The sequence below is a fragment of the Protopterus annectens genome, chromosome 2.part1, assembly GCF_019279795.1.
Source record: "Protopterus annectens isolate FY-2018-M chromosome 2.part1, PAN1.0, whole genome shotgun sequence".
NCBI classification, from domain to species: Eukaryota; Metazoa; Chordata; order Ceratodontiformes; family Protopteridae; genus Protopterus; species Protopterus annectens.
In genome coordinates this window covers 1179950038-1179977156 of record NC_056729.1, presented here as the reverse complement: position 1 = coordinate 1179977156, position 27119 = coordinate 1179950038, and the positions used below count along the sequence as shown (strand labels likewise).

General features: G+C 46.1%; 1 protein-coding gene across 1 annotated transcript in view; it reads right to left on the bottom strand.

Moving 5' to 3' along the window:
* KIF13B (kinesin family member 13B) overlaps positions 1 to 27119 on the bottom strand; it is a gene marked incomplete in the record, with an annotated part of 3953176 nt that overhangs the window by 3052052 nt on the left and 874005 nt on the right.

The following is a 27119-nucleotide window of genomic DNA, read 5'->3' as shown; positions in this document are numbered from 1 at the left end:
CTTAGGTTATCCTGCCAGGGGTAGCCCTCAGTCGGCCCGAATACCACAGGATTAGTATTTCTGCATTGGTGCATCGGTTGCTGTCGCTCCAAGGCTGACGTCAGGTAGTCAGTGGTATAAAATCAGGCAGCCAACGCCATTACATCAGTTTTTCTTGCCACAACTGTCAGGAGCCCCCAAATAGGGAGCTAGGTTATGGTGGAAGAACACCACCAGTAGAAAGTTAATACCAAAACATTCCCGGGAGAGAGAGGGAGAGAGAGGGAGAGAGAGAGAGAGAGAGAGAGAGAGAGAGGGAGAGAGAGAGAGAGAGAGAGAGAGAGAGACAGACAGAGACAGAGACAGAGAGAGAGAGAGAGAGAGAGAGAGAGACAGAGAGAGAGAGAGAGAGAGAGACAGAGAGAGAGAGAGAGAGAGAGAGAGACAGAGAGAGAGAGAGACAGAGAGAGAGAGAGACAGAGAGAGAGAGACAGAGACAGAGAGAGAGAGACAGAGAGAGAGAGAGAGAGACAGAGACAGAGAGAGAGACAGAGAGAGACAGAGAGAGACAGAGACAGAGAGAGACAGAGACAGAGAGAGACAGAGACAGAGAGAGAGACAGAGACAGAGAGAGACAGAGACAGAGAGAGAGACAGAGACAGAGAGAGACAGAGAGACAAGGGGGGTGGAGGGTGGGAAACCAGGACTGCAACAGTGAATACACTCAAACATCTACATTTATGGTAAGTGTACATAATTGTACTAGGTTTTCCGTGTTTCACTGTTGCAGTCATCACACTTGGGTTGACTCCCAAAGCTGAAGAAAAGGATGTAGGCAGTCAAGAAGACTGGGGGCTGGCTAGGATGCCCTGCAAGACTGTGGTGGCAAATCCTGATCTAGATTTGGAGAACACAGGCAGGTGGCAATGCTTGGTGAAGGTATGAAGAGAAGCCCATGTTGCAGTCTCCAGGATGTCTCTGGAGGGTACCCCTCTGAGAAAAGCTGCAAAGGTGGAGGTTGCCCTGGTGGAATGCGTCCGGACCCCCTTTGGAGGCGGTTTCCTGTGCTGTTTGTAGCAGAAATGGATGCAATGTGCTATCCATTTGGAGATCGATTGTTTGGACATGGGCTTGCCCTCTGCCCCTGCTGCGATTGGTCAGTTTTTCTGAAAGATTTAGTCTTATCCAGATAAAATCTGAGCTGTCTGTGCACATCTAGTTAATGCAGAATCCTTTCCCCCTTGTTTTGTGGGTTAGGAAAAAAGGTGGGCAAATGAATGGATTGGTTGAGAGCCTCACTGGACACCACTTTAGGCATGAAGGATGGGTTAAATCCTGAGGGAGACCCTGTCAGCATGGAAAATGATGAAAGGCTCTACAGTCATGAGTGCTTGTAGCTCTGAAACTCTTCTAGATGAAGTGATGACCAGAAGCAAGGCTGTTTTCCAAGAGAGGAATTTTAACTCCGCTGAAGCTGCAGGCTCAAAGGGGGGTAAGGGTGAGCTTTTCCAACACAAAGTTAAGGTCCCAAGCTGGGGTAGGAGATATTCTGGGTGGCCTTAAGTTGTTAGTCCCTCTTAGGAACAGTTTGATGAGAGGGTGTGAGAAGAGAGGTGGCTCTGTGCTGTAATGAGCAGAGATAGCAGAGGCATGAATTTTAATAGAAGAGAAGGATAGGCCTCTATGCAGTAGGTCTGCTAGGTAATCCAGGATGAGAGGTAGGGAGGGCTGTGTGTTTTGGCTCCCTTAGCCTGGATCAAGATACAAAACCTTTTCCACTTGTCACCATAGGATTTTCTAGGGCTGGGACATCTGGCCTTACGTATAACATATAGGACTTGTTTGATTAGGCTGGCAGCTTGAGGAAAGGTCAAGGAATAAATAAGCCAGGCTGCCAGGTTCAGGGTCTGCAACTGTGGATGCATGAATTCTCCATTCTTCTGGGTCAGGAGTGTTGGATCTGAGGTGGGTGCCATGGTGGCAGGGGTGACAGGCTGCGCAGCACTGAGTACCAGTGCTGGCATGGCCAGTCTGGGGCAATCAAGACTGTCCTTGGGTTTTCCTCCCTTATTTTGAGCAGTACCCTTGAGAAGAGTGGTAAAGGGGGAAATGCATAGATTGAGAGGTTTACCCATTGAAAGGATAGAGCATACACTTTCCAGGCCTTGCTGTGAGGTTCCCTGGGGCAGAATTTGCTGAGCTGATGATTGGAGTGGGAGGCAAAGAGGTCCACCTTCGGGGTGCCCCATTTTTGGGTTACAAGGTTGAAGGTTTTGTGGTCTAGCTGCCACTCCTGTGAGTCTAGCAGGCTTCTGCTTAAGTTGTCTGCCAGAGTGTTTAGGGAGCCTGGCAGGAATTGTGCTAGCAGGTGCAGGCTGAGGCCATGTGCCAAAGGGTCATGGCGAGCCTGCAAAGAGGATAAGAGTGAGTCCCTCTCTGCTTGTTCATACACCACATCACTGTGGTGTTGTCTGTTTTGATCACTAAAAGCCCCGGGGAGAGTAGAGGTCTGGAAAGCTGACATGGCGTGCTTAACAGCTAGCATCTCTTTTGGTTGATATGCAGATATATTTGATTTGGGCTCCAATGGCCTTGAATGCATCTGTCGTCCAGGTGTGCACCTCAGGCATAGTCTGATGCATCTGTGGTGAGGGCCTGGGCATTGTGGGGTTATGCGAAGGGAAGTCTCTTGTTGTGGTTGCATGCTGCTGGCCACCAAAGAAAATCTTTCCTTAAACAGGGTATCATAGGTATGATAGTTTCCAGGTCTTAAGAGTGTTGACACCAAAGGCTTTTTAGGTACCACTGTAGTTTCCTCATATGCAGTCTGGCATATGGAATGAGTAGAATGCGGGAGGCCATAAACCCTAGACCTTGCAGGATTTTCCTTGCAGATAACTGGGCTCTGGTGGCTAGTTGAGAGAAGTAGCCTGTCAGGTAGGCTTGTTTTCTTGGAGTTAGGAATGCCATCTGGGATGCTGTGTCCAGGCTTGCGCCCAGGAATATTTTTTTTTTTTGCATGGGGACTAATTTTAATTTCTTTTCATTGATAGTTCATAGGTGGGTACTAGGCTATCTGCCCAAAGGCATTTAAAAGCCTAGCCAGAATGTGTTGGCTTTCGCCGCCCCCTCAGATTAGTTCCCTGTGCCTCTGTCCAGCAGAGCCACTGAAGTGATCCCAGAGGTAAACTTTATGTTTCCCATCCACTCGTCAAGGTTTCTTTTGAAGAGCGTTAGTGAGGAGCTCTGCCTAATGTAGACTGGGCTCTTGTTCCAAAGCATGGGAAGTCTCTGGGACAGGAATCTATCCCTCCAGCACGTCCTATTTATTGTTGTTGTGAGGTTTAGATCCCTCGAGCATGTGGCTCGAAGGGATAAGGTTTTCTTTAGGTGGAGCATGTCCATCAATTCTGGGTTGGACATGGCCTTGTATGTCAGGCATAGATCACCTCTGAGTAGGCGGTATGCAACAGAGTACAACTGAAGTTTCTTCAGTCGAGCTGCATAGGGCATCTGTAAGGCCATTGATCCTCTTGGTGACGTACTTCTGTGGTTTTTCCAGCGGTTGCAGGTGTCTTGTAAGGTACATCCCAAATGGGGCATTGTACTCTAAGATGGGTCTGATGAGTGAAGAGTAGAGGGGCACAATGACTCTCTTTTGATCTGGATGCGAACCCTTTTGTGATTAGGTGGGCCACGTAGGATTTTCTAACCACTTTGGCAATGTGATTATCACAGCGCTAACCCAACACTACCTCCTCCATCTTCCCACTACTATCACACCTCCTCAACTAACATGTACAAGCATACCTTACCTATGCTCACTGCATGCACTCTCCTTGCATATCTTACATCCTACCAAAGCTCCATCATTCCCCCACTCAACCACCACTGTACTACTTACTCACACCACCTCTCATGTCTCACCCTCACTCAGCTTGCTTCCCAACAACTCAAGAACCATCCCTATGCACCCCCACATACTCTACCAACTATATTACTCAAACAAAAAGCATCCCTACAATTTAACATAGTAACCCTTCCACCATACCCATTACCCACAGAGCACAATCATAAAATTTCCCTAATAAACAAACACATTCAAAAACTGAGAAAACTAAACCTCACGCATATCAAAACTAGCCCTAAGTGGAGACATCCACCCCAACCCTGGCCCTACCATCTCCAACCCCAACCCTCATAATCAGACTAGAAACCACAACTTCTCCCATATCACAGCCAATAGAAAGCCAAATGACTTCCTTCTACTAAGCCTAAATATTAGAAGTATATCCAACAAAGTCCATGAACTCCATGCCACCATAGACTTATACTCCCAAGATATAGTCATCCTGACAGAAACCTGGCTAAAATCTCACATTACTAGTGAGCAAATACTCCCTACCAGCTACAGTATACTAAGAGTAGGCCGGCTAAACAAGGAGGAGGTGTAGCTATAATATTTAAACAGCATCTAAACATCCAGATCTTAAAATCATCAGCTCCACAAACAGGCAATGAAGAAATAATATATACCAACCTCAAAATAACCAAAACAAAACCACCAACATAATTGGATGCTACTTCCCACCTGGCCAAAACATCCCTCCACTAGAAAACCTCCTCAGCTGGTCTACCCACCATCTCCCCCAAGAAACTATAATTTTAGGTGATTTCAATATTGACTGGCAATCCTGTTCTGGCAACTATCCAACCCATCATGTAAACCTTCATGGCTTCACCCAACTAGTCCAGTCGCCAACCAGGATAAATAAAAACTCCAGCAAGCACACTACCCTGGATTGGATACTAGTCAGTAAGAGCCCCCAGTCATATATAACAGGCTGCTTGTCAGATAGCCTCAGTGATCACTCCCCAACATTCCTACTCAAAGAATACCTATACCAAGCTAAACCTGTCACCTACCTTCAAATACGTAAAAAATTAAACTTTAACCCACTCGCATTCATCTCATCCCTCAAAGAATGTAACTGGCATCCTCTAAAGTACTTTTTTAATACTACCTTCCTGAGCATCCTTAATTACCATGCCCTCATAAGACTTTCCAGAACCAAAGCACAATCCTCCCCATGGCTACAGAAAACCACTAAGTCAGAAATGAAAAAAGTACAGTTTTGTACCTACCATAAATGTAGATGTCCGATAGATATGCAACTGCAGTCATAACATATGGGTTGTTCTGCCTCAGGCAGCCCTCGGTCGGCCAGATTCCAAAGTCTGGGTCTGACGTCGACTGATGTCGCATTTCTCTCCGACGTCAGAGCGGCTGGAGTATATAAGCATCAGCCGACGCCATCTTCTTCAGTGTTTCTTGCCCCAGATGCCAGGTGCCCTCCAAGGAAGGCTGTAATCAAATTGGAAGACAATAATAGGTTTCCATGCAAATAAATAAGCAATAAACAGATACACCATAACAGATATCCCCAGCTAAGGATAACAGGGAGACGAGTGGACCCAAGGCATAGAGGGGAAGGAGGGAGGGAAAACCCGACTGCGGCTGCATATCTATCAGACATCTACATTTATGGTAGGTACAAAACTGTACTATGTCCTTCAAGAATGCAACTGCAGTCATAACATATGGGTTGACTACCATAGCTTAGCCGGGGGAGGTGGTATGCTCTAAGAAAGGGATGGTGTAGCTATCAATCCCTGCAGGACTGCCGAAGCAAAGCCTGCTCTGGATCTGGAATATAAAGGGAGATTGTAGTGTTTGGAAAATGTATGCACGGAGCTCCATGTAGCAGCTTCTAGAATGTCTTTTGTAGGCACCCCTCTTAAGAATGCTGTAGAGGTGGGCTGTAGCTCTGGTGGAGTGTGGTCTGACATTGGCTGGCACACACTTTCCATGAAAGGAATAGCAGAATCTGATGCAATGTCCAATCCATTTTGAAATTGTCTGTTTGGAAATTGCTTTTCCTTGTACTCCAGGGGCGTAAGCTACAAAAAGCTGATCAGACTTCCTACTGGTCTTGGTTCTGTCTAGGTAGTAGTGAAGTTGCCTGTGTATGTCCAAGGTATGTAACAGTCTTTCCCCTTTGTTCTCAGGATTGGGAAAGAAAGTAGGCAGGTGAATGGCTTGATTTAAAGAAACTCTAGATACCACTTTTGGTAGAAAGGTAGGGTTGGTTCGTAAGGAGACCCTGTCTCTGTGAAAAGTTATGAACGGTGGTATTGCCATTAGGGCCTGTAATTCCGAAACCCTTCTTGCTGAGGTAATGGCCAGCAGGAAAGCTGTCTTCCAGGAAAGAAATTGTAAATCCACAGAAGCTGCTGGCTCGAATGGAGGTAGAGTCAATTTTTCTAGGACAAAACTGAGATCCCAAGCTGGTACTGGTGCCTTTCTTGGGGGCTTTATATTCTTGATTCCTCTAAGAAATTGCCTTAACAAAGGATGTGAAAATACAGGTGGATCAGTGTTGTACCTAGCTGAGATAGCTGAAGCATGTATTTTTATGGAAGAGTATGAGAGTCCGTTATGTAGCATATCTGCCAAGTATTCCAGAATGAGTGGGATGCTCAAAAGTGATGCATCATGACCCTTGTTGGTATTCCAAATGCTGAATCTCTTCCATTTGGCTGAGTAAGCCTTTCTGGTGGATGGTCTGCGGGCTTCTGTTGGTATCCGCTGGACTTCCTTGGAGAGAGGTAAATTGAGGTTATTTATGGGATCTCCCAAGCTGTTCGCTGTAGCGTCTGGATGCTGGGATGAACTGTCCTGAAGTTGTGTTGAGTCAAAAGTTGGGGCCATTGGGGAAGGGCCCACGTTTTGTTGTGACATATGCTCCGTAGTAGTGGGTACCAGTGTTGTCTTGGCCAGTCTGGAGCTATTAGGATCCCCTTCGGCTGCTCTGCTTTGATCTTTAGTAACACTGTGGTCATCAGTGGCAGAGGTGGAAATGCATAGATTATTAGGGAGCTCCAGTTGAAAGAGAGAGCATCTATTTTCCATGCTTATGGATGATACGTCCTTGAGCAGAACTTTGGTAGGTGATGATTGAGGTGGGAGGCAAACAGGTCTACGTCCGGCCTGGCCCATGTCGAGGTGAGTTGTATGAAGATGTCTGGATGTAACCTCCATTCGTGGGGGTCTAGGAAATTCCTGCTTAGACTGTCCGCCAGAACATTGTCTTTGCCTGGAACAAACTGGGATTGTAAATGTATGTTTAAACTCCGTGATTTTTCCCAAAGATTCATTGTCAGTCTGCAAAGGGGGTAAGAATGAGTGCCCCCCTGCTTGTTTATGTACCACATCACAGTGGTGTTGTCTGTCCGTATTAGTAGGTGGCCTTGTCGAAGTTGTTGTCCGAAGGCCTCGATGGCATGCATTACTGCCAGCATTTCTTTTTGGTTGATATGCAGATGCATTTCCTTTGGAGACCATTGTCCTTGAATACATCTGCCCTCCATGTGCGCCCCCCATCTAAGGTCTGAGGCGTCTGTGGTCATGGTCTGTGTTATCTGAGGTTTTTTGAATGACATACCTATGTTTGACTGGCTTACTGTGGCCCACCATAGGAATTCCTTTTGAAGACATGGAATGAGTGGTAAGATTGCTTCTAGGTTGTTGCTGTGTTGAGACCATAAGCTTTTTAGGTACCATTGAAGCTTTCTCATGTGTAGTCTTGCTAGTGGAACCAGGAGAATGCAGGATGCCATGTAACCCAGGGCCTGTAGGAATCTCCTTGCAGTCATCTGGGTGAGTTTTGCTAAACTTTTGAAGTAATGAGTTAACTTCTTTTGCTTGTCTTCTGTCAGGTAAGCCATTTGAGAGGCTGTGTCTAGTTTGGCTCCTAAGAATGTTATTTGCTGGGATGGCTGAAGTCTTGACTTTTGAAAGTTGACTGTGTATCCCAGAGCCTGTAGCAAGTGTATGACATAATTCAAGTTTTTTGTCAAGGTTAGTTTGTTGTCCGCTTGTATGAGGCAATCGTCCAGGTACGGGTAGATTTGGATCCCTGGAGCCTGCAATGAGCCATTACTGATGCCAGGCATTTCGTGAATACTCTGGGCACAGTAGATAAGCCAAATGGCAATGCTGAGAACTGATAATGCTCTGGCCCTGCAAGAAATCCAAGGTATCTTCTGCAACTGTGTCTGATAGGGACATGCAGGTATGCCTCCTTGAGGTCCAGAGTAATCAGCCAAGACCCCTTGCCCAGCATGGGAAGGAGTTGCTGTAGAGTCAGCATTTTGAACTTTGGTACTATGAGAAAAGTGTTTAAAGCGGACAAATCCAGTATTGGTCTCCATTGAGTTTCTTTTCTTGGAACAAGGAACAGTCTTGAATAAAACCCCTGACCTTGTTCTTGTAGTGGAACTTTTTCTATTGCTTTGATCTGAGCAAGCAGAGAAATTTGCTTGATAGCCTCTGTCCTCTGATTTTGTGGAAGGTTTGGCATGCCCTGTTTTCTTGGCAAGGTATGAAAATGGAACCTGTAACCGTGGTCTATAATGTCCAAAATCCATTTGTCTTTTGTCAGTTTGTGCCAATTGTTTGAAAACAAAGATAATTTTCTGCCCAAGGGAGCTTCTGTTTGCTCCTTGGTCAGCGGAACTAGAGGAAAGTCATTGAGATTGTCCCTGCGGGGCAGGAGAAACCCCTGAGTCACCTCTTTGGTTTGCTGGTTGCCATTGTTGTCCCCTGTAGGATCCTCTGTATTGCCCTCTTCCTCGGGCACGCCTGTTTTTGACCCTTTGAAATCTTTCAGGATTAGGAAAGGACCAGTTTTTAGAAGGCCAGTTCCTGCTGAATCTGGGCGGCTGAACCTGGAGGAAATCTTTGACTGTCTGAACTGACTTGGCTTTTTCCTCGATGGACTTTAACACATCCTTAGCATTAGCACCAAAGAGCTTGTTCTTTTCCAAGGGTGCATCAAGAAGTTTTGCCTTAACATGATCTGGTAAAGGTTGTTCTTTTAACCATGCATGTCTACGAATGACCGCCCCTGTCATAGCTGCCCTACATGAAGCTTCCAATGCATCATATCCACACTGTAGAAAGTGATTGCTAACCTGCTGAGAATTGTGGACAGCCTCTTGCAAAGACTTCCTATCTAAAGGTTCAGGAGAGGCCAATTTTTTCTGTAAATCATCTAACAGGAAATCCTGATATTGAAACATGTGAGAGAGACAATTGAGAGCTCTCATAGATAAACTAGTGGAGGTGTAAACCTTCTTCCCCCATCTCTCTAAGGACCTTGCTTCCCTGTCGGAAGGCAAAGGATTTTTGGAGGTGGTAGCTGAAACCCCTTTAGGCCCCTGGGAAATAGTTTCTAAATCAACAGCATGGGCCCTAAAGAAATGAGAATGGGTTTCTGGGACCCTATAGTATCTGTCCGGCTTGACAGGAGCAGGAGGAAGAGTATCAGGGGTAACACTGGAGTCAGAGTATAGATCATCCAAAACATCAAGCACAGGAGGTATAGCTAAGGGCCTGTGCTGGGGTTTTTTAAGGAAAGTTCGAAGGCGCTTTCTGGAATCTGAATATTCCTGGCCTTGCCACTGAAAATGCTCCCTCATGGAATGCAGAACTTCCCCAAAAGAGATATCCTCAGGAGGAGAGGCCGAGGGAATGGAGTCCTCTGCATCTGAATCCTCATAGGTCTGGAAGGGCTCTTCCTGGCTTTCGGATAGAACAGAGTCCTCTGAATCTTCAGAAAGAGGGTCAGTGGGTTCAACCCTGGGCCTCTTATCAGGAGGAGGCTGGGATCCCCTCTCAGGATGGGGCTGGGAACCTCTGATCAGGGAAATTAAATCTGCGGCCAAAGACATGGTTTGAGTGTCAGGAGTGGGCTGAGGTAAGGTTTTAGCAGTAAGATGCTTGGTCTTGCTGGCTGCCTTAGCACGTATGTAGGCCTTGATAGACATGGAAGGCCTAGCCGCTCCACGTGCAGGAGTGACCTTATTAACAGCAATGGTCTCGGGCATTTCCTCGGTTTCAGTATCCGGAGGAAAATCAGTAACTGGCGTCGGAGTGGCCTCCGGTATCGGAGGTATCGGTAATGCGGTGTCTTCGGTTCGAAGGGGTGGAATAGCCGCCTCAGAGGGAACCGGGGCACTCGCGGTAAGTTTTGGCGTGGTGTCGGTGGAAGACGCGGGCCGAGGATGTCGGTCCCGGTCTTTTTGTTTCTTAGGAGTATGCGTTGTCGGTTGTTCCGACGGCATTGTATAATCAAATTTTTCGCCGAAAAAGTCTTCAGCGAACTCCGCCCGGCACCTGAGAGTGCGCTTGTTGAAGCGAGCACAGGCGGCACAGGCTGAGACGTCGTGGTCTGGGCCAAGGCAAGGGAGGCAGTAAGAATGGAAATCCTTATGAGGTATTTGTTTACCACAAGACAAACAATTATTTACTTTTTCAGTAATTTCTGACATCGGCTGAGGCAAGAAAAGGTCCCCAACGGGGTACTTAGCTTTTTTGATGACTTCGGTTTCGAAGAATACAGGAGCTGACCGACTGGCACTTGCGAACTGCTTCTGCTTCGGGCACAACGCGGCAAGAAAGACTGAAGAAGATGGCGTCGGCTGATGCTTATATACTCCAGCCGCTCTGACGTCGGAGAGAAATGCGACATCAGCCGACGTCGGACCCAGACGTTGGAATCCGGCCGACCGAGGGCTGCCTGAGGCAGGACAACTCATATGTTATGACTGCAGTTGCATTCTTGAAGGACATCAGGGATAAAGCCTGGGAGCACTGGCACAAAACCAAAACCACCTCAACTAGACAGAAATACCTAGAAATATGCAATAGAGTCAAAAAGCTAATAAAACAGGACAAATTCCAATACTACCAGTCTGCCCTAGACTCCTCCCAACACAGCCCCAAACAATTCTGGTCCTCCATAAACTCCATCCTCCACACCCAGGTAAAGTCAGTACCCCTCCTCCTAACATCCCTCACTCCTCCGAAAATATTGCTACCTCATTCAACACACACTTCACACAAACCATACTATCACTAGCTAAACAACACAACCCTCTCCCCTCCAACCCACAGTTTCCACTAGTAATCTCCCCACTGACTTCTCTTTTTCTCCTGTACCTACCTCCAACATAAAAAAAAAAACTGTTAACTAAACTTAAGCCCACCAAATTAGCAGCAGGCAACCTCCCAAGTGAATACCTACAAATTGCAGCTGATGCTCTGGCCTACCCAGTATCCATCTAGATTAACCGATCTCTGTCAGAAAGTTACGTTCCCACACTGTGGAAAGTATCACATAATTCCCCTCCACAAAGGTGGCCGCTCCACAGAACTAACCAATTACTGCCACATAGCTATTCTCTCTCCACTCTCCAAAATACTAGAGAGATGCAGACACTCTCAGGTCTCAAACTACCTCCTTAGTAACAACCTCCTTTCCAATACTCAGCATGGTTTCCGAAAAAAAAGTACAGTTTTGTACCTACCATAAATGTAGATGTCCGATAGGTATGCATCTGCAGTCATCACATATGGGTTGTCCTGCCTCAGGCAGCCCTTCGGTCGGCCGGATTCCAAAGTCTGGGTCTGGCCTCGGCTGATGTCGCACTTTCCCCGACGTCAGAGCATCTAGGGTATAAAAGCATCAGTCGACGCCATTTTCCTCAGTTTTTCTTGCCCCAGATGCCAGGTGCCCACTAAGGAAGGCTAAAATTTGGAGATATGCATTTTAAAAAACAAATCCAAACATGCACAGTACTATAAAAACAAATACACCATAATAGATCCCCCCAGCTAGCTATAAGAGGGGTAAGTACCCAAGAAGTATACCACAGAGGGGAAGGAGGGAGGGAAAACCTGACTGCAGATGCATACCTATCGGACATCTACATTTATGGTAGGTACAAAACTGTACTATGTCCTTCAAGGATGCATCTGCAGTCATCACATATGGGTAGAATACCATAGCCAATCTGGGGGTGGAGGTACTAAGTAAAGGATGGTGTAGCTAAGATACCCTGCAGGAATGCTGTAGCAAAGCCTGCTCTGGATCTGGAGTATAAAGGTAAATTGTAATGCTTGGCAAATGTATGCACGGAGCTCCATGTAGCAGCTTCTAAAATGTCCTTGGTAGCCACCCCTCTTAGGAAGGCTGTGGTGGTGGCTGTGGCTCTCGTGGAATGAGGTCTAATATTAGCTGGCACAGTTTTTCCATGAAAGGAGTAACAAAAACAAATGCAATTTCCTATCCATTTTGAAATTGTCTGTTTGGAAATTGCTTTTCCTTGTGCCCCAGCAGCATATGCTACAAACAGCTGGTCAGTCTTTCTGTAACTTTTAGTTCTGTCCAAGTAGTAGCGCAACTGTCTGTGTATGTCCAGGGTGTGCAGAAGTTTCTCCCCTTTATTTTGTGGTTGTGGGAAGAATGTAGGCAAGTGAATAGCTTGGTTCAAAGATACCCTGGATACCACCTTTGGCATAAATGTAGGATTGGTTCTCAGTGAAACTCTGTCCTGATGAAAGATAAGAAATGGCTGTACTGCCATTAGGGCTTGTAACTCAGATACTCTTCTTGCTGAGGTTATGGCCAGAAGGAAGGCAGTTTTCCAAGACAGAAACTGTAGATCTGCAGATGCTGCTGGTTCAAAGGGAGGAAGTGTTAGTTTTTCCAACATGAAGTTAAGGTCCCAAGTAGGTAGAGGTGGTTTCCTTGGAGGATTGATGTTTTTGATTCCTCTTAGAAACGGTCTCAGGAGAGGATGAGAGAAGACAGGTGGATCAACATTGTATTCTGCTGAAATTGCTGAGGCATGTATCTTAATGGAAGAATAAGACAGGCCGTTGTGGAACAATTCTGCCAAATATTCCAGTATATGTGCCATGTTCATCACTGTCGCATCTAGGTCCTTTGTTGTGTTCCAAGTGTGAAACCTTTTCCGTTTTGCTGAGTATGCCTTCCTTGTGGAATGCCGGCGAGCTTCCATAAGAATGTCCTTCACTCTCTGGGATAGCTTATCCTGAGGAGGAGTCATGGTATTTTCCAGGCAGTTAGCTGCAAGGATTTCAGGTTGGAAGGCAGAGTCTTGAAATTGTGCTGTGTCAGTAGAAGTGGCCATAGGGGGAGAGGCCACGGTTTTGTCTGTGACATGCTCTTTAACAGTGGGTACCAGTGCTGTCTTGGCCAGTTTGGAGCTATCAGAATCACTCTGGGCTGCTCTGCCCTGATCTTCAGTAAGACCTTGGTAATTAATGGGAGAGGTGGAAAAGCATACACTGTTAGAGCTTTCCAGCTGAAAGAGAGAGCGTCCACTTTCCATGCTTGTGGGTGGTATGTCCTTGAACAGAATTTCTTCAGTTGATGATTGTGGGGGGAGGCGAACAGATCTATTTCCGGCCTTCCCCATGATCGTGTTATGAGTAAGATGATGTCTGGGTGCAGCATCCATTCGTGTGCATCCATGGTATTTCTGCTTAAGCTGTCTGCCAGTATATTGTCTTTCCCTGGTACGAACCGGGACTGCAGCGGTATACTGAGTTTCAAGGAAAGTTGCCATAGATACATTGCCAGTCTGCAAAGAGGGTAGGAATAGGTGCCTCCTTGCTTGTTTATGTACCACATAACTGTGGTGCTGTCTGTCCTTATGAGTAGGTGGCCTTGATGAAGAAAAAGTTTGAAGGCCTCGATTGCGTGTATCACTGCCAGCATTTCCTTTTGGTTTATGTGCATGCGCAGCTCTCTTTGTGACCATAGCCCTTGGATACATCTGCCCTCCATGTGTGCTCCCCAACCTTGGTCTGAAGCGTCCGTAGTGATGGTTTGGTTGGCTCCTGGCTTGCTGAAGGGCAACCCACTGTTCGACTGGCAGGCTTGAGCCCACCACAGAAATTCCTTTTGAAGGCATGGAATGAGTGGGATCAAAGCTTCTAAGCTGTCACTGTACTGAGTCCATAAACTCCTTGGGTACCATTGTAATTTTCCCATATGCAGCCTTGCTTGTGGAATCAGAAGACTGCAAGATGCCATGTAACCCAGGGCCTGCAGGATTTTCCTTGCAGTCAGCTGAGTTTGTCTTGACAGATTTTTGAAGTAATCCGGTAGTTGTTTTTGTTTTTCTTCTGTGAGAAAGGCCATTTGGGTGGCTGTGTCTAGATCCGCACCCAGAAAAGTTATTCTTTGGGGTGGAATAAGTCTTGATTTGTGGATGTTGACTGTATATTCCAAGGCCTGCAGTAGGTGGATGGCATAATCCAAGTCCTTTAACAAAGTTTGCTTGCTGTCCGCTTGTATAAGGCAGTCGTCCAGATACGGGTAAATTTGAATCCCCTGAAGTCTGCAGTGTGCAATTACTGATGCCAGGCATTTCGTGAATACTCTGGGCACAGTAGATAAGCCAAAGGGCAATGCTGAGAATTGATAATGCTCTGACCCTGCAAGAAATCTGAGGTGTCTTCTGCAACTTTGTCTGATAGGGACATGCAGGTATGCCTCCTTGAGGTCTAGAGTCACCAGCCAAGACCCCTTGCCCAGCATGGGAAGGAGTTGCTGTAGAGTCAGCATTTCGAATTTTGGCACAATGAGGTAAGTATTCAGTGCGGACAAGTCGAGAATAGGCCTCCATTGATTTTCTTTTCTTGGAACAAGGAATAATCTGGAGTAAAATCCTTGGCCTTGTTCTGAAAGAGGTACCGTTTCTATAGCTTTCATTTGTATTAAGTTGGAAATTTGTTTCAAAGCCTCTGCCCTCTGATTTGGTGGCAGGTCTGGCATGCCTTTTCTTTTTGGCAATGTGTGGAAATGGAACCTGTATCCTTTATCTATTATTTGCAGTGTCCATGTGTCCCTTGTAATGCTGTGCCAATTTTTGAAAATAAAGAAAGCTTTCCGCCCAAAGGTGCTTCTAATTGAGCCCTGGTCGGCGGAGTCAAAACAAAGTCATTGAGTCTGTCCTGGTGTAGCAGTTGTAGTTCCTGCACTACCTCTCTGGTTGGGAGGCTGCCATTGACGGCCTCTGTAGGAGCCTCTAGCTTGCCCTCTACCTCTGGCACACCTATTTCTGCCTATCTGAGATCTGTCTGAGTCCGGAAAGGACCAATTCTTAGTAGGTCAATTACTGCTGAATCTCGGTGGTTGGACTTGCAGAAAGTCTTTGACTGTTTGCACAGATTTTTCCTTTTCTTCAAATTTAAGACCTCTTGAGCCGAGGAACCAAATAATTTTTGCTTTTCCATAGGAGCATCCAAAAGCTTAGCTTTAACATGGTCTGGCAGAGATCGTTCCTTCAGCCAGGCATGCCTACGTATGACTGCATCTGTCATAGCTGACCTACATGAAGCTTCCAATGCATCATAACCACACTGCAAGAAAAGGTTACTAACCTGCTGGGAGTTATGTACCAGATCATGAAGGGATTTGCGATCAAGGGGTTCATAGGAAGACAGTTTCTTATGCAATTTATCTAACAAATACTCTTGGTACTGTATCATATGAAATTGACAATTTAATGCCCTCATGGAAAGAGTTGCAGAAGTATACACTTTCTTACCCCATCTCTCTAAAGCTCTGGACTCCCTTTCAGGGGGTAGAGGATTTCAAGCAGTGGCAGCTGCAACCCCTTTTGGGCCCTGGGAAATAGTTTCTGGATCAGCAGAGTGGGCCTTGTACAGGTGTAGATGTGAGTCCGGGACCCTGTAGTACCTATCAGGTTTGGCAGGAGCTGGAGGGAGAGAGTCAGAGGCTGTACTAGCATCAGAGTACACATCATCAATGACATTCAAAACAGGAGGTATAGCTAAAGGCCTATGCTGAGGTAAATGTAAAAAGGTCCTTAATCTCTTTCTAGAATCAGAGAATTCCTGACCCTGCCATTGAAAATGTTCTCTCACAGAGTGTAATGTCTCTCCAAAGGAAAACTCTTCAGGAGGGGAGGCCGAGGGAATAGATTCTTCAGCATCAGAATCCTCGTAGGCCGAATAAGCCTCCTTCTGGTGGTCTGACAGAGTAGAGCCATCAGTGGACTCATCTGAGGAGTGGGGGTCAGAGGGCTCAACCCTGGGCCTTGTGTCTGGAGGTGGTTGAGAGCCCCTGTCCGTATGAGGTTGAGAACCTCTAATTAAGGAGATAAGATTCTCTGCTAAGCTAAGAATCTGTGAGCCCGTAGAGGGTCTCTGAGAGGTAACCTTGGGAGGCAAAGCTTTAGAAAGTTTAGCAGTTTTAAACCTAGAGAAAGCCTTAATGGACATGGATGCAGGAGGTCTGGCTGCACCATGTGCAGGAGTAGACTTGTCTAAAGGAATGGTGTCGGAAGGTTCCTGGACACCAGTTACAGTAGGTAATTCAATAACCGACTCGGCAGGGGCCCCCGGGGCCGAGGTAGTCGGTTGTGCGGTTTCGGTAATCGGAAGTACCAAGGACTCTGTTTCAGCCGAGACCGAGACACTCGTGGTAGGCCTGAACGTGGTTTCAGCCGAAACCGCGGCCCGCATGCGTCGGTCCTTGTCCTTCCGTTTCTTAACTAAATGCGAAGTCGGAGTCTCCGACGGAATCTTGTAAGCAAAATTAGCCCCAAAGAATTCCTCTGCAAACTCTGACCAACGTCTAAGAGTTCGTCAGTTGAAGGAAGCACAGGCTGAACAGGCCGAGACGTCGTGGTCTGGGCCTAGGCAGGGGAGGCAGTAAGAGTGGAAATCCTTATGAGGTATTTGTTTCCCACAAGTTAAACAATTATTAACTTTATCTGACATCGGCTGAGGCAAGAAAGAGTCCCCAACGGGGTACTTAGCTTTTTCGAAGTCTTCGGTAGCTGAATCACAGGAGCTGGCCGACCGGCACTTGTGAACTGCTTCTGCTTCGGGCACCACGCGGCAAGAAAGACTGAGGAAAATGGCGTCGGCTGATGCTTTTATACCCCAGACGCTCTGACAAAGGGGAAAGTGCGACATCAGCCGAGGCCAGACCCAGACTTTGGAATCCGGCCGACCGAAGGGCTGCCTGAGGCAGGACAACCCATATGTGATGACTGCAGATGCATCCTTGAAGGACATCATAGCATCACCACTGCCTTACTCTCCTTTACTAACACTATCCTTCAGCATAAAAACAATGGCCATCTCTCCTCTGCTACTTTCCTAGACTTATCTAAAGCAATTGACATGGTCCCACACAAAAGTACAGTTTTGTACCTACCATAAATGTAGATGTTCGAGTGTACACCCTGCTGCAGCCATCACACTTGGGTTATCCTGTCATCAGGCGGTCCCGCAGTCGGCCGGAATTCCAAAGTCTTGGTCCGGCGTCGGTTGCTGTCTCTTCCCTGACGTCAGTGCGACAGGGGTATATATAATGCAACCGACGCCATTTTCTTCCGTTTTTCTTGCCCCAGATGTCAGGTGCCTCCAAAAAGGTGGGGAGTAATTAGTACCAAATTGAGTAAATTTTGCACAAACACAAAATCCCTCCAGCTATAGGCAAATACATCAGGAAGGTATTGTAGAGATTTTAGCCAGTTAGATCAGAGGGGATGGAGGGAGGGTAACCTGGACTGCAGCAGGGTGTACACTCGAACATCTACATTTTTGGTAGGTACAAAACTGTACTATGTTCATCGTGTTACCCTGCTGCAGTCATCACACTTGGGTAGAATCCCAAAGCTAAGGATGGGTGGAGGAATCAGAGGGTTGGAGGAGGCTAGAAGGCCCTGCAGAACTGCAGTGGTGAAGCCTGCCCTAGTCTTAGAGTAAAGTGGTAAGTGATAGTGTTTGGTAAAGGTGTGTACTAAACTCCAAGTTGCAGCTTCCAAAATCTCCTTGGTTGGAACACCCTGAGAAAGGCTGTAGATGTAGCTGTTGCCCTGGTAGAGTGGGGCCTAATGGTAGCAGGAACTGGTTTTCCATGATTGGTATAGCAGAAACGTATGCAATGTCCTATACATTTGGAAATGGTTTGTTTTGAAATAGCCTTTCCTTGTGAAGCTGTAGCATAGGATACAAAGAGCTGGTCAGATTTTCTGAAAACCTTAGTTTTGTCCAAGTAGTAACGAAGTTGCCTGTTAATGTCCAAGGAATGCAGGAGTCTCTCACCTTTGTTCTGTGGATTTGGGAAGAAGGTGGGTAAGTGGATGGGTTGATTTAAAGCCACACTAGAAACCACCTTAGGCATAAAGGAAGGATTAGTTTGTAGAGAAACTCTGTCTTGATGAAAAATGAGGAAAGGTTCCACTGCCATTAGTGCCTGCAGCTCTGAGACTCTTCTAGCTGAAGTTATTGCTAGCAGCAGGACAGTCTTCCATGATAGGAACTGAAGATCTGCAGAGAAAGCTGGTTCAAAGGGAGGTAGCATTAGTTTTTCCAGAACAAAATTGAGGTCCCATGTTGGTATAGGTGCTCTCCTGGGGGGCCTAATGTTTTTTGCCCCTCTGAGGAACTGCCTTAGAAGTGGATGCAAAAATAAGGGTGGATCCGTGTTGTAGTGGGCTGAAATAGCAGAAGCATGGATATTAATGGAGGACAATGAAAGTCCTTTGTGCAACATCTCAGTTAAATACTGTAGAATGTGAGGCATGTGAGGCTGAATTGTGTCTTGGCCTTTAGCTTGGTTCCAGGCACAAAACCTTTTCCATTTGTCCGAATAAGCCTTCCTGGTGCTTGGCCTCCTAGCTTCCAGAATAATATCCATAACTGCTTGGGAAAGAGGAGCTGGCTGGATGCTTAGGTGATTTGCCATGCAGCCAGATTTAAGGTTTTGAGCTGGCTGAGAAGAATCCGATTGTTTTGTTGTGTGAGCAAATGGGTAATTTGTGGTAAGATCCAAGGTGGGCCGTGGGCCATATTCCTCAATAGTGGGTACCAGTGCTGGCATGGCCAGTCTGGGGCTATGAGAATCAGCCGTGGTCTCTTCTTTTTGACTTTCAGAAGCACCTTTGTGAGGAGAGGCAATGGAGGGAAGGCATATGCTGTCAGGTTTTTCCAACTGAAAGAGAGTGCGTCCAATTTCCAAGCTTGATGGTGAAGTGTCCTTGTACAAAATTTTGGTATTTGATAGTTTTGAGGACTGGCAAACAGGTCTATCTCTGGAAGGCCCCATTTTTGAGTTATCATTGTAAATACTTGTGGATCTAGTTTCCACTCGTGGGGATCTTTGATGTTTCTGCTGAGGTAGTCTGCCAATGTGTTCTTTCCTGGCAGGAATTGAGCTTGTAACTTAACTTGGTAAGCCAGAGTTGTGTTCCACAAGATCATTGCTTGCCTACATAGAGGGTAGAAGTGAGTACCCCCTTGTTTGTTTATGTACCACATTACTGTGGTGTTGTCAGTCTTTATTGTAAGTTGTCCTGGATGTAATAGATTCTTGAAGGTTGTCAGAGCTTTCTGTACAGCTAGCATCTCTTTTTGATTGATGTGTAGATTCCTTTGATCTGCAGTCCATATGCCTTGAACGCAATGTCCTGCCATGTGTGCCCCCAAAGCGTAGTCTGATGCATCTGTTGTGATAGTTTGCCTGGCTGGGGGCAAGGTGAAAGGTTGACCCTTGTTGAGGTGACATGCCTGTGAAAACCATAGAAACTCCTGTTGTAGGCAGGGAATCAGAGATATCATGGTGTCCAAGCTGTGGCTGTGTTGAGACCATACGCTTTTTAGGTACCACTGTAATTTCCTCATATGCAGTTTTGCAAATGGTATTAGTAGTATGCAAGATGCCATGAAGCCCAAGGCCTGCAGAATTTTTCTTGCAGTTAATTGGGTCTTTGTTGCCATTGTTTTGAAATATTGAGTCAGTTGTAGTTGCTTGTCTGGCATCAGATAAGCCTTCTGGGCCGTTGTATTCAAGCTGGCACCCAGGAATGTCATTTTTTGTGAGGGTACTAGTTTTGACTTATTTTCGTTTACTGTGTACCCCAGGTAGTTTAGTAGATGTTTTACAAAAGCCAGATGATGTAAGAGAATGTCCTTGCTTTCTGCTTGGATGAGGCACTTGTCCAGGTATGGGTATATTTGAATTCCTATTTGTCTGCAGTATGCAATTACTGGTGCTAGGCATTTTGTGAATACTCTGGGTGCAGTAGATAAGCCAAAGGGCAGTGCAGAGAATTGGTAATGGGTTGAACCTGCAATAAAACGGAGGTATCTTCTGCAACTTTGTCCGACAGGGACATGCCTCCTTGAGGTCCAACGTTACTAGCCAAGCTTCCTTGCCCAACATGGGAAGAAGCTGCTGTAGTGTTAGCATCTTGAATTTGGGTACTTGTAAGAAGGTGTTTAGAACTGAAAGGTCCAGAACAGGTCTCCAGGCATTGTCCTTTCTGGGCACTAGAAAGAGTCTTGAGTAAAATCCTTGACCTTGCTCTAGAGTAGGTACACCAGTTGAATGGCTCTCATGTCCATGAGAGCTGTAATTTGCTTTTGTGCCTCTACCCATTGATTTTGTGGCAGGTTTGGCATTCCTCTTTTCATTGGCAAGGTGTGAAAATGGAATCTGTATCCTCGTAAAATTATGTCTAGGACCCATTTGTCCTTTGTGGACAATGTGCCAGTTGTCTGAAAAAAAGTGTGAGTTTTCCTCCGAAGGAGGCTGCCAAGAGAGTTGCTTGGCCAGATGAGGTACAAGTCATTGAGTTTGCCTTCTGGTAGATTGGGACCTGTCTTCTCCTCCCTTCTGTGTTGTAGTGCCCCATTGGCAAGGTTTGTACTGGGCTTGTGGTTGTCCTCTGCCTCTTGGACATCTGTATTTACTCCTCTGTGGTCTGTCAGTAGCTGGAAAGGACCAATGTTTTGTTGGCCAGTTTCTGCTGAAGCGAGGGGGCTGTACCTATAGGAAATCTTTGACTGTCTGCATAGATTTTGCCTTCTCCTCCATTTTCTTTAAGACTTTTTCTGCTTTAACTCCAAAAAGAACATCCTGCTGTAAGGGAGCATCTAGAAGCTTTGCTTTAACATGATCAGGCAGAGTTTGTTCCTTTAACCAAGCATGCCTACATATAACAGACCCAGTGACAGCTGCTCTGCAGGAGGCCTCCAAAGAATCAAACCCACATTGTAAGGTGTTTGCCCACCTGTTCAGTTGCATGCAACAGATCCTGTATTTCTTTAAATTCAGACTGTTGAGGGAGAGTGGGCATTCTTTGCTTTAACTGAGAGATTAGAAATTGCTGATTCTTAAGCATGTGAAACTGGCAATTTAGTGCCCTCATAGCTAGAGTGGCTGAGGTGTAAACCTTTTTCCCCCCACCTGTCTAGCGCTCTGGAATCCCTTTCAGAGGGTACAGGATTTTTAGCCATAGAAGCCTTAGCCCCTTTGGGACCCTGGGAGATTGTCTCTGGGTCAGCAACAGGGCTTTTATAAAGAAATTTGTGGGAATCAGGCACTCTATAGTATCTGTCAGGCTTGGCCGGAGCAGGAGGTAGAGAGTCTGGGTTCATACTGGATTCTAAGTAAACATCATCCACAATGTCTAACACAGGTGGGATGGCAAGTGGTCTGTGCTGGGGGAGTAAAAGAAACTCTCTGAGCCTTTTCTTCGAGTCAGAGTAGTCCTGACCTTCTCAGTGAAAATGTTCCCTCATAGTGTGTAAAGTTTCCCCAAAGGAGTAGTCTTCAGGAGGAGAAGCTGAGGGAATGGAATCCTCAGCATCAGAATCTTCATAAGGGGAGAAGGAGTAATCTTGGTCTTCAGAGGAGGCTGAAGAAATGGACACTTGTTCAGAGGATGCATAATCTTCCTCTTGTCTAGGCCTTTTGTCAGGAGGAGGCTGGGAACCCCTGATTAAAGAGATCAAATCTTCAGCCATTTTGAGCATCTGTTTCTTAGGCATGGGGCCTTGAACAGGGGACTGAAGTGCAGTCCTTTTAGATTTAATAGGAGTCTTCGTCTTAGGATACGTTTTAATGGTGAGCGTCGGTCTGAAAACGCCTTCAGAAACCGATGGCGTTTCTGCAGCACCGACATCTTTTTCAGCAATGTCGTCGGTAGGGCCTGAACAAAATGGTTGCGTCGGCCTGGTACATTCCGCCAAAAGTTCCGAAGCGGTCTCTGGTTCCAGATCTGCAGTAGTCAGGGGCTGCGTCGGAGTTTCACTGAGGACCGGAGACCGGACCAGCAGAGGCCTCGGAATCTGGCTTAGGCCTGGGCTGTCTGTCCCTATCCTTGCGTTTTTTGTGCATGCCGGTAGTCGGTTGCTCCGACGGCACAGTGTAATAAAATTTTCTACCGAAGTAGTGTTGTGCGAAATCAAAGCGTCTTTTAATAGTACGTTTATTAAACCTAGCACAAAAATGACAACTAGTGACGTCGTGGTCTGGGCCTAGGCAAGGTATGCAATAAGAATGAAAATCCTTATGAGGTTTGCTTCCCACAAGAAATACAATTGTTAACTTTTTCTGACATCGGTCTGAGGCAAGAAAAGTTTCACCAACAGGGTACTTCGCTTTATAAAAGACTTTGGTCTGAAATTCGAATTTGAAAATCTCAGGAGTCGGCCGACCAGCACTTGCGAACTGCTTCTGCTTCGGGGATCGCGCGGCAAGAAAGACTGAAGAAAATAGCGTTGGTTGCATTATATATACCCCTGGTGCACTGACGTCAGGGAAGAAGCGACAGCAACAGACGCCGGACCAAGACTTTGGAATTCCGGCCAAATGCGGGACCGCCTGACGACAGGATAACCCAAGTGTGATGACTGCAGCAGGGTAACACGATGAACATCAACTCATCGCTGTCCTCAATAACCTATCTTTCTCTCAGTCAGTCACCAACTGGTTTCGGAGTTACCTGTCTGACCTCCAACAATCCATTGTATGGCAGAATGACACATCTCCCCAACTACCTGCCTCCATCCTTGGACCCTTACTCTTCTCTGTTTTCACCAATAATCTAGCCTCTGCCACCAAACATGGCACACACATACAATACGCAGATGACTCAACCATCAAATGCTCAGCCCAGTCCCTACCCAAACTGCAAAAAGTCATACAGGAAGCCTTTTCCTCTCTTGAAACTTGGTTATCCGATGCCCAATTAATACTCAACCCAAACAAAACTAAACTACTCATCTTCCAACCCACCAAACATACTGAAAACAACTCTCACTTTAACATCACAGCAAAAGACAACACCACTATATACTCAACTGAGCACACCAAACTGCTAGGAGTGGAAATAGACAAACTAAAATTTGACATTTACATATCCATGACCATAAAAAAGTCCACAAAAAACTAGGAGTGTTATACAGAAATAAGCAACTTCTCACCAAAGCAGCAAAGATTTCAATAGCAAATTCCCACCTTATCTCTACCCTACTTTATGCCTCTCCAATATATACCAACCTAAGGCAATGCGATCTAAACAAGCTAGAGACCTGCTACAACAAAATTGCCAAATTCGCCACAGGGGCATCCTACCGTAGTCACCACTGTTGCTCACTTGCTGAACTGGGCTGGCTTGAACTCCCTCACCTCCTTCAATGGTATCGACTCTCAATCGCCCACAAACTAGTAAACCATCCACTAAATGCCCCATCCCTCCAGAATCTACTCCGACCCTATCGCACCACCAGACCACTAAAAATCACTTGCAGATCACTAAAGCCAATAACTCTGCTGGTGAAGCACTATTCTCATTAATTATGGAACTCCCTCCCACCCACAATTACCTCCGTACCATCATGCACCCAACTTCAAAACTTTACTAAAAACGCACCTAAAAACATGCTGGCTATGGCCTTGCAACTCCCACTCTAATATCACCCACCCCATTCAACCACCACCTTTCTTTCCACCCCACTAACTACCTTAATTACAGCAAGCTCAGATGCTCATAAGCCTAGTACTTATTATACAGCAGGAACGTCTTCTTGTAACATTTGTTAATGTCTGTTATGTACTTCGCAGATAAAGATTCTAGTTGTCTACTGATGTACTATGTTCATCTGTAAATATGTTTGTAATTAATTGCTATGTTAATCAAATTGTTAATCGCTATGTAATCCAATGTACCTACTGTCTATTTTAAATGTGAAGCTTTTCTCCTCAGGCCTCCGCTGAAAATGGACCTACGTCCAAACGGACACCCCTGGTCAAAAAATGTAAATAAATAAAAATAAAAATCAAAAGGTGAGATTACTATCTACTTGGGTCCCCAGATCCCTTATTACGTCTTCCGTATTTAGGGGACTACCACCTATGTGGTAGTTTGTGGGTACTTTGTTTTTTCCAAAGGGGATGACTATACACTTTTTGGCACTTAGCTTGAGGCCATGATTTTGACACCAGATATTCGTCTCAGTGAGACCCTTTTGGAGGATGCCTGTGTCAGCCAGAGAGTCAATTATAGCGCCTAGTTTGCAGTCGTCTGTGAACTTGGTCAGCCACAGTCCTGCACTTGCCTGTACCTCTGAGAAGTATATGCCAAACAGGAGGGGTCCTAGGACTGAGCCCTGGGGAACACCACTTGCAACCGGTTTAGAGACGGACCTATCTCCCACAACTCTCACCATGTGGGTTCTGTTCGTGAGCCAGTTGGCAACCCATCTTGTGATGTAGGGGCTTATGTTCAGGCTGGTGAGCTTGTCTATAATACCAGAATGGGGAATGGTGTTGAAGGCCTAAACAAGGTCTAGGTAGGCTGTGTGTACCACCTTTTCCTCGTCTATAGCCTTGGTAACTGTCTCAAAGAAGTCCACCAGGTTTAGGAGGCATGATCTGCCCTTAACAAAACCAAACTGGGTAGGGTCCAGTGTTTGGAGGTTCCCAATGTCTCTGTTAATGAGTTCCATGATGATGCTCTCCATAGCCTTGCAGACCAAGCTAGTCAGTCTTACAGGGCGATAGTGCCTGGGGTCTGTTGTGGCTCCACCTTTGTGGAGTGGAATAACCGTTGCTGTGCGCCACTCTACGGGTATGTAGCCTGTGGAGAGACCGAGTTTGAACAGTGTGTTTATGTGAGGGGTTAGTTATTCTTTGAGCTCATGTAGGACGCAGCCTGGGACACTGTCCAGTCCCATTGATGCTGTGTTTTTGGCTTTGGAGAGGGCTGTTTTAACATGAGTGTCTGTGATTTCAGGGACTCTACATTCTTCTGGTATGATTACGGACCGTTTTGGGGTGAGAGGGGGGTGAAGTTTGAGCTGAACCAATCTGCCAGGATGTTGGTGATATCAGTCAGGTCAGTGCACTTTGTGCCATTCTGCACTAACTCTGAGCATATCTGAGCATTGCCACTTAGATTCTTGACATATCTAAAGAATGCTTTGTGGTTATCTTTGGAGTCCTTGGCAATTTTTCTTTCAAAGCTCACCTTGGATGACTTTATGAGGGATCGTAGTTTCTTGCTGATACTGATCAGGGATGTCTTCCCTTCTTGGGATTTTACTCTTTCCTGTACTAGTTTCCTCCTTCTATTGTATAGCTTGCTTGTTTATGGCAGGAGTCCAACCAGACTAGTTTCTTTTTCTTGGAGGAGTAAGTCTTGGTTTTGTTTGGGATGGCACAATCCATGCATTCTTGTAGCTGCCCGTAGAATGCATTAGTAAAGGATTTTGCAGCTTGGACAGTGTTATCTTTCAGCATGGGGGCTTTGAAACTTTCCACCTCGGTCTTAAGTAACGTGAAGTTTGCTTTTGAAAAGTTTTTCATGGTGGCTTTCTTGTCCAGGGGTGGGGGCGGAATATGGATATCCAAAGTGATTTATGGTCAGATCTAACCTGCGAGAGGTTGACCTCTGGTGTGGAACACCGGTCGCCCATGCTGGTGATGACCAGGTCCATTATTATGTTGACACCTCTGGTGGGAGTGTTGACCAGTTGCACCAGAGCGTTTGAATTTATAAATTCTAGGAAAAGTTGGGCAAGGGAGTTAATACTGGAGTAGTTCTCCCAGTTAATGTTTGGGTAATTGAAATCACCCAATATTAGGGTGTTTGGTAGGTCCTGGGACATGGTGGGTGATCTGTAGCAAGCTACAATCTGAATTGCAGTTTTGCCCATTGTTAGTTGCACGTGGATGATCTCTGAAGCATCGTGCTGTGCCCACTAACCTGGAGGTGTGGGTATCCTTGATGAATATGGATACGGCCCCGCCTTTTGTATTTCGGTTTGGGTTCTGTGGCCTAAATGTATGTGACGAGTTGTAGCCTGGTAGTGCTGGGGTACTCTCTGGAGCCTTAAACCAGGTTTCTCTCACTGCACATATATCGATTTTCTCCATAATGAGGAGTGTCTTGAGTGCATGCATTTTGAGGTTTAGACTTCTGGCACGGAGTAGCATTACCCTCAGTTTTTTGTTACTTGTGCTATTTATGGCAGTGGGTTTATCTTTTGAGCCTTGCCTAAAAAAGCTACTATGGGGGTGGCAAGAGCCTTGGCAAGTATTTGAAAGCCTAAGGGTGACAGGTGCAAGCCGTCTCTAGTGAAGCAGCGTAGCTTGTCAAGTATGTCATCCCAGGCAGACAGATACTGAATCCCCTTTGAATGCCACCAGAAACTTAGCCAATTGTTGAAATCGAGAATTTTTCCTTTATACTGTGGTATCATTCTTGTTGAGGGCAAGATGCTACTCAGGGTCGGGGTCACACCGGCCTGGGCTATGTGATCAGAGTGCTCTTCCATGTTTCTTTTCATGTAGTCCAGGGAGGTGCGGCTCAGGTCATTCACACCAACATGGACAATAACAGAGTAATATTTGCACTTGTTCTGGAGTGACCTGAGTGCTTGTGTTATGTGGCAGATCCTGGTACCAGACAGGCAGCTAACAGTAACCTTCTCCTTATTCAGCCTGGTGAGTGGGACATCAGTGTACCAGAGTATAGAGCCACCTATTACTAGTATGTTGGGTATGTTATTTTGTCTTAAGGGCCGTGATTGCATGGCGCACTGGTTTTGTGAAGTATGTGCTTCATGGTTTGTGTTGGGGCGTGGAGGTTGCTTGGATGTTTGCTTTGGAGGTCTCTGTTGGTTTTGCAGATTTTTAGAGCCTCCAAGTATGTTTCCATGTATTTATGTGTGTTTTTTGCCAGTACTGGTTTAATGGGTCTATGTAAGACTGGTGGTGTGATGCAAGTATTTTCCTTCGCCTCTTGACGGTCTGATCCAGTTTTAGGTTGAGAGAGCTTAGCCTCTAGTTTGGCTGTATAACTGCATCTCTCGCATATATTAGTGTTTGGTGGTAAGAGGAAGGGGTTGTTTGAGTACATGAGGCAGTTGTAAC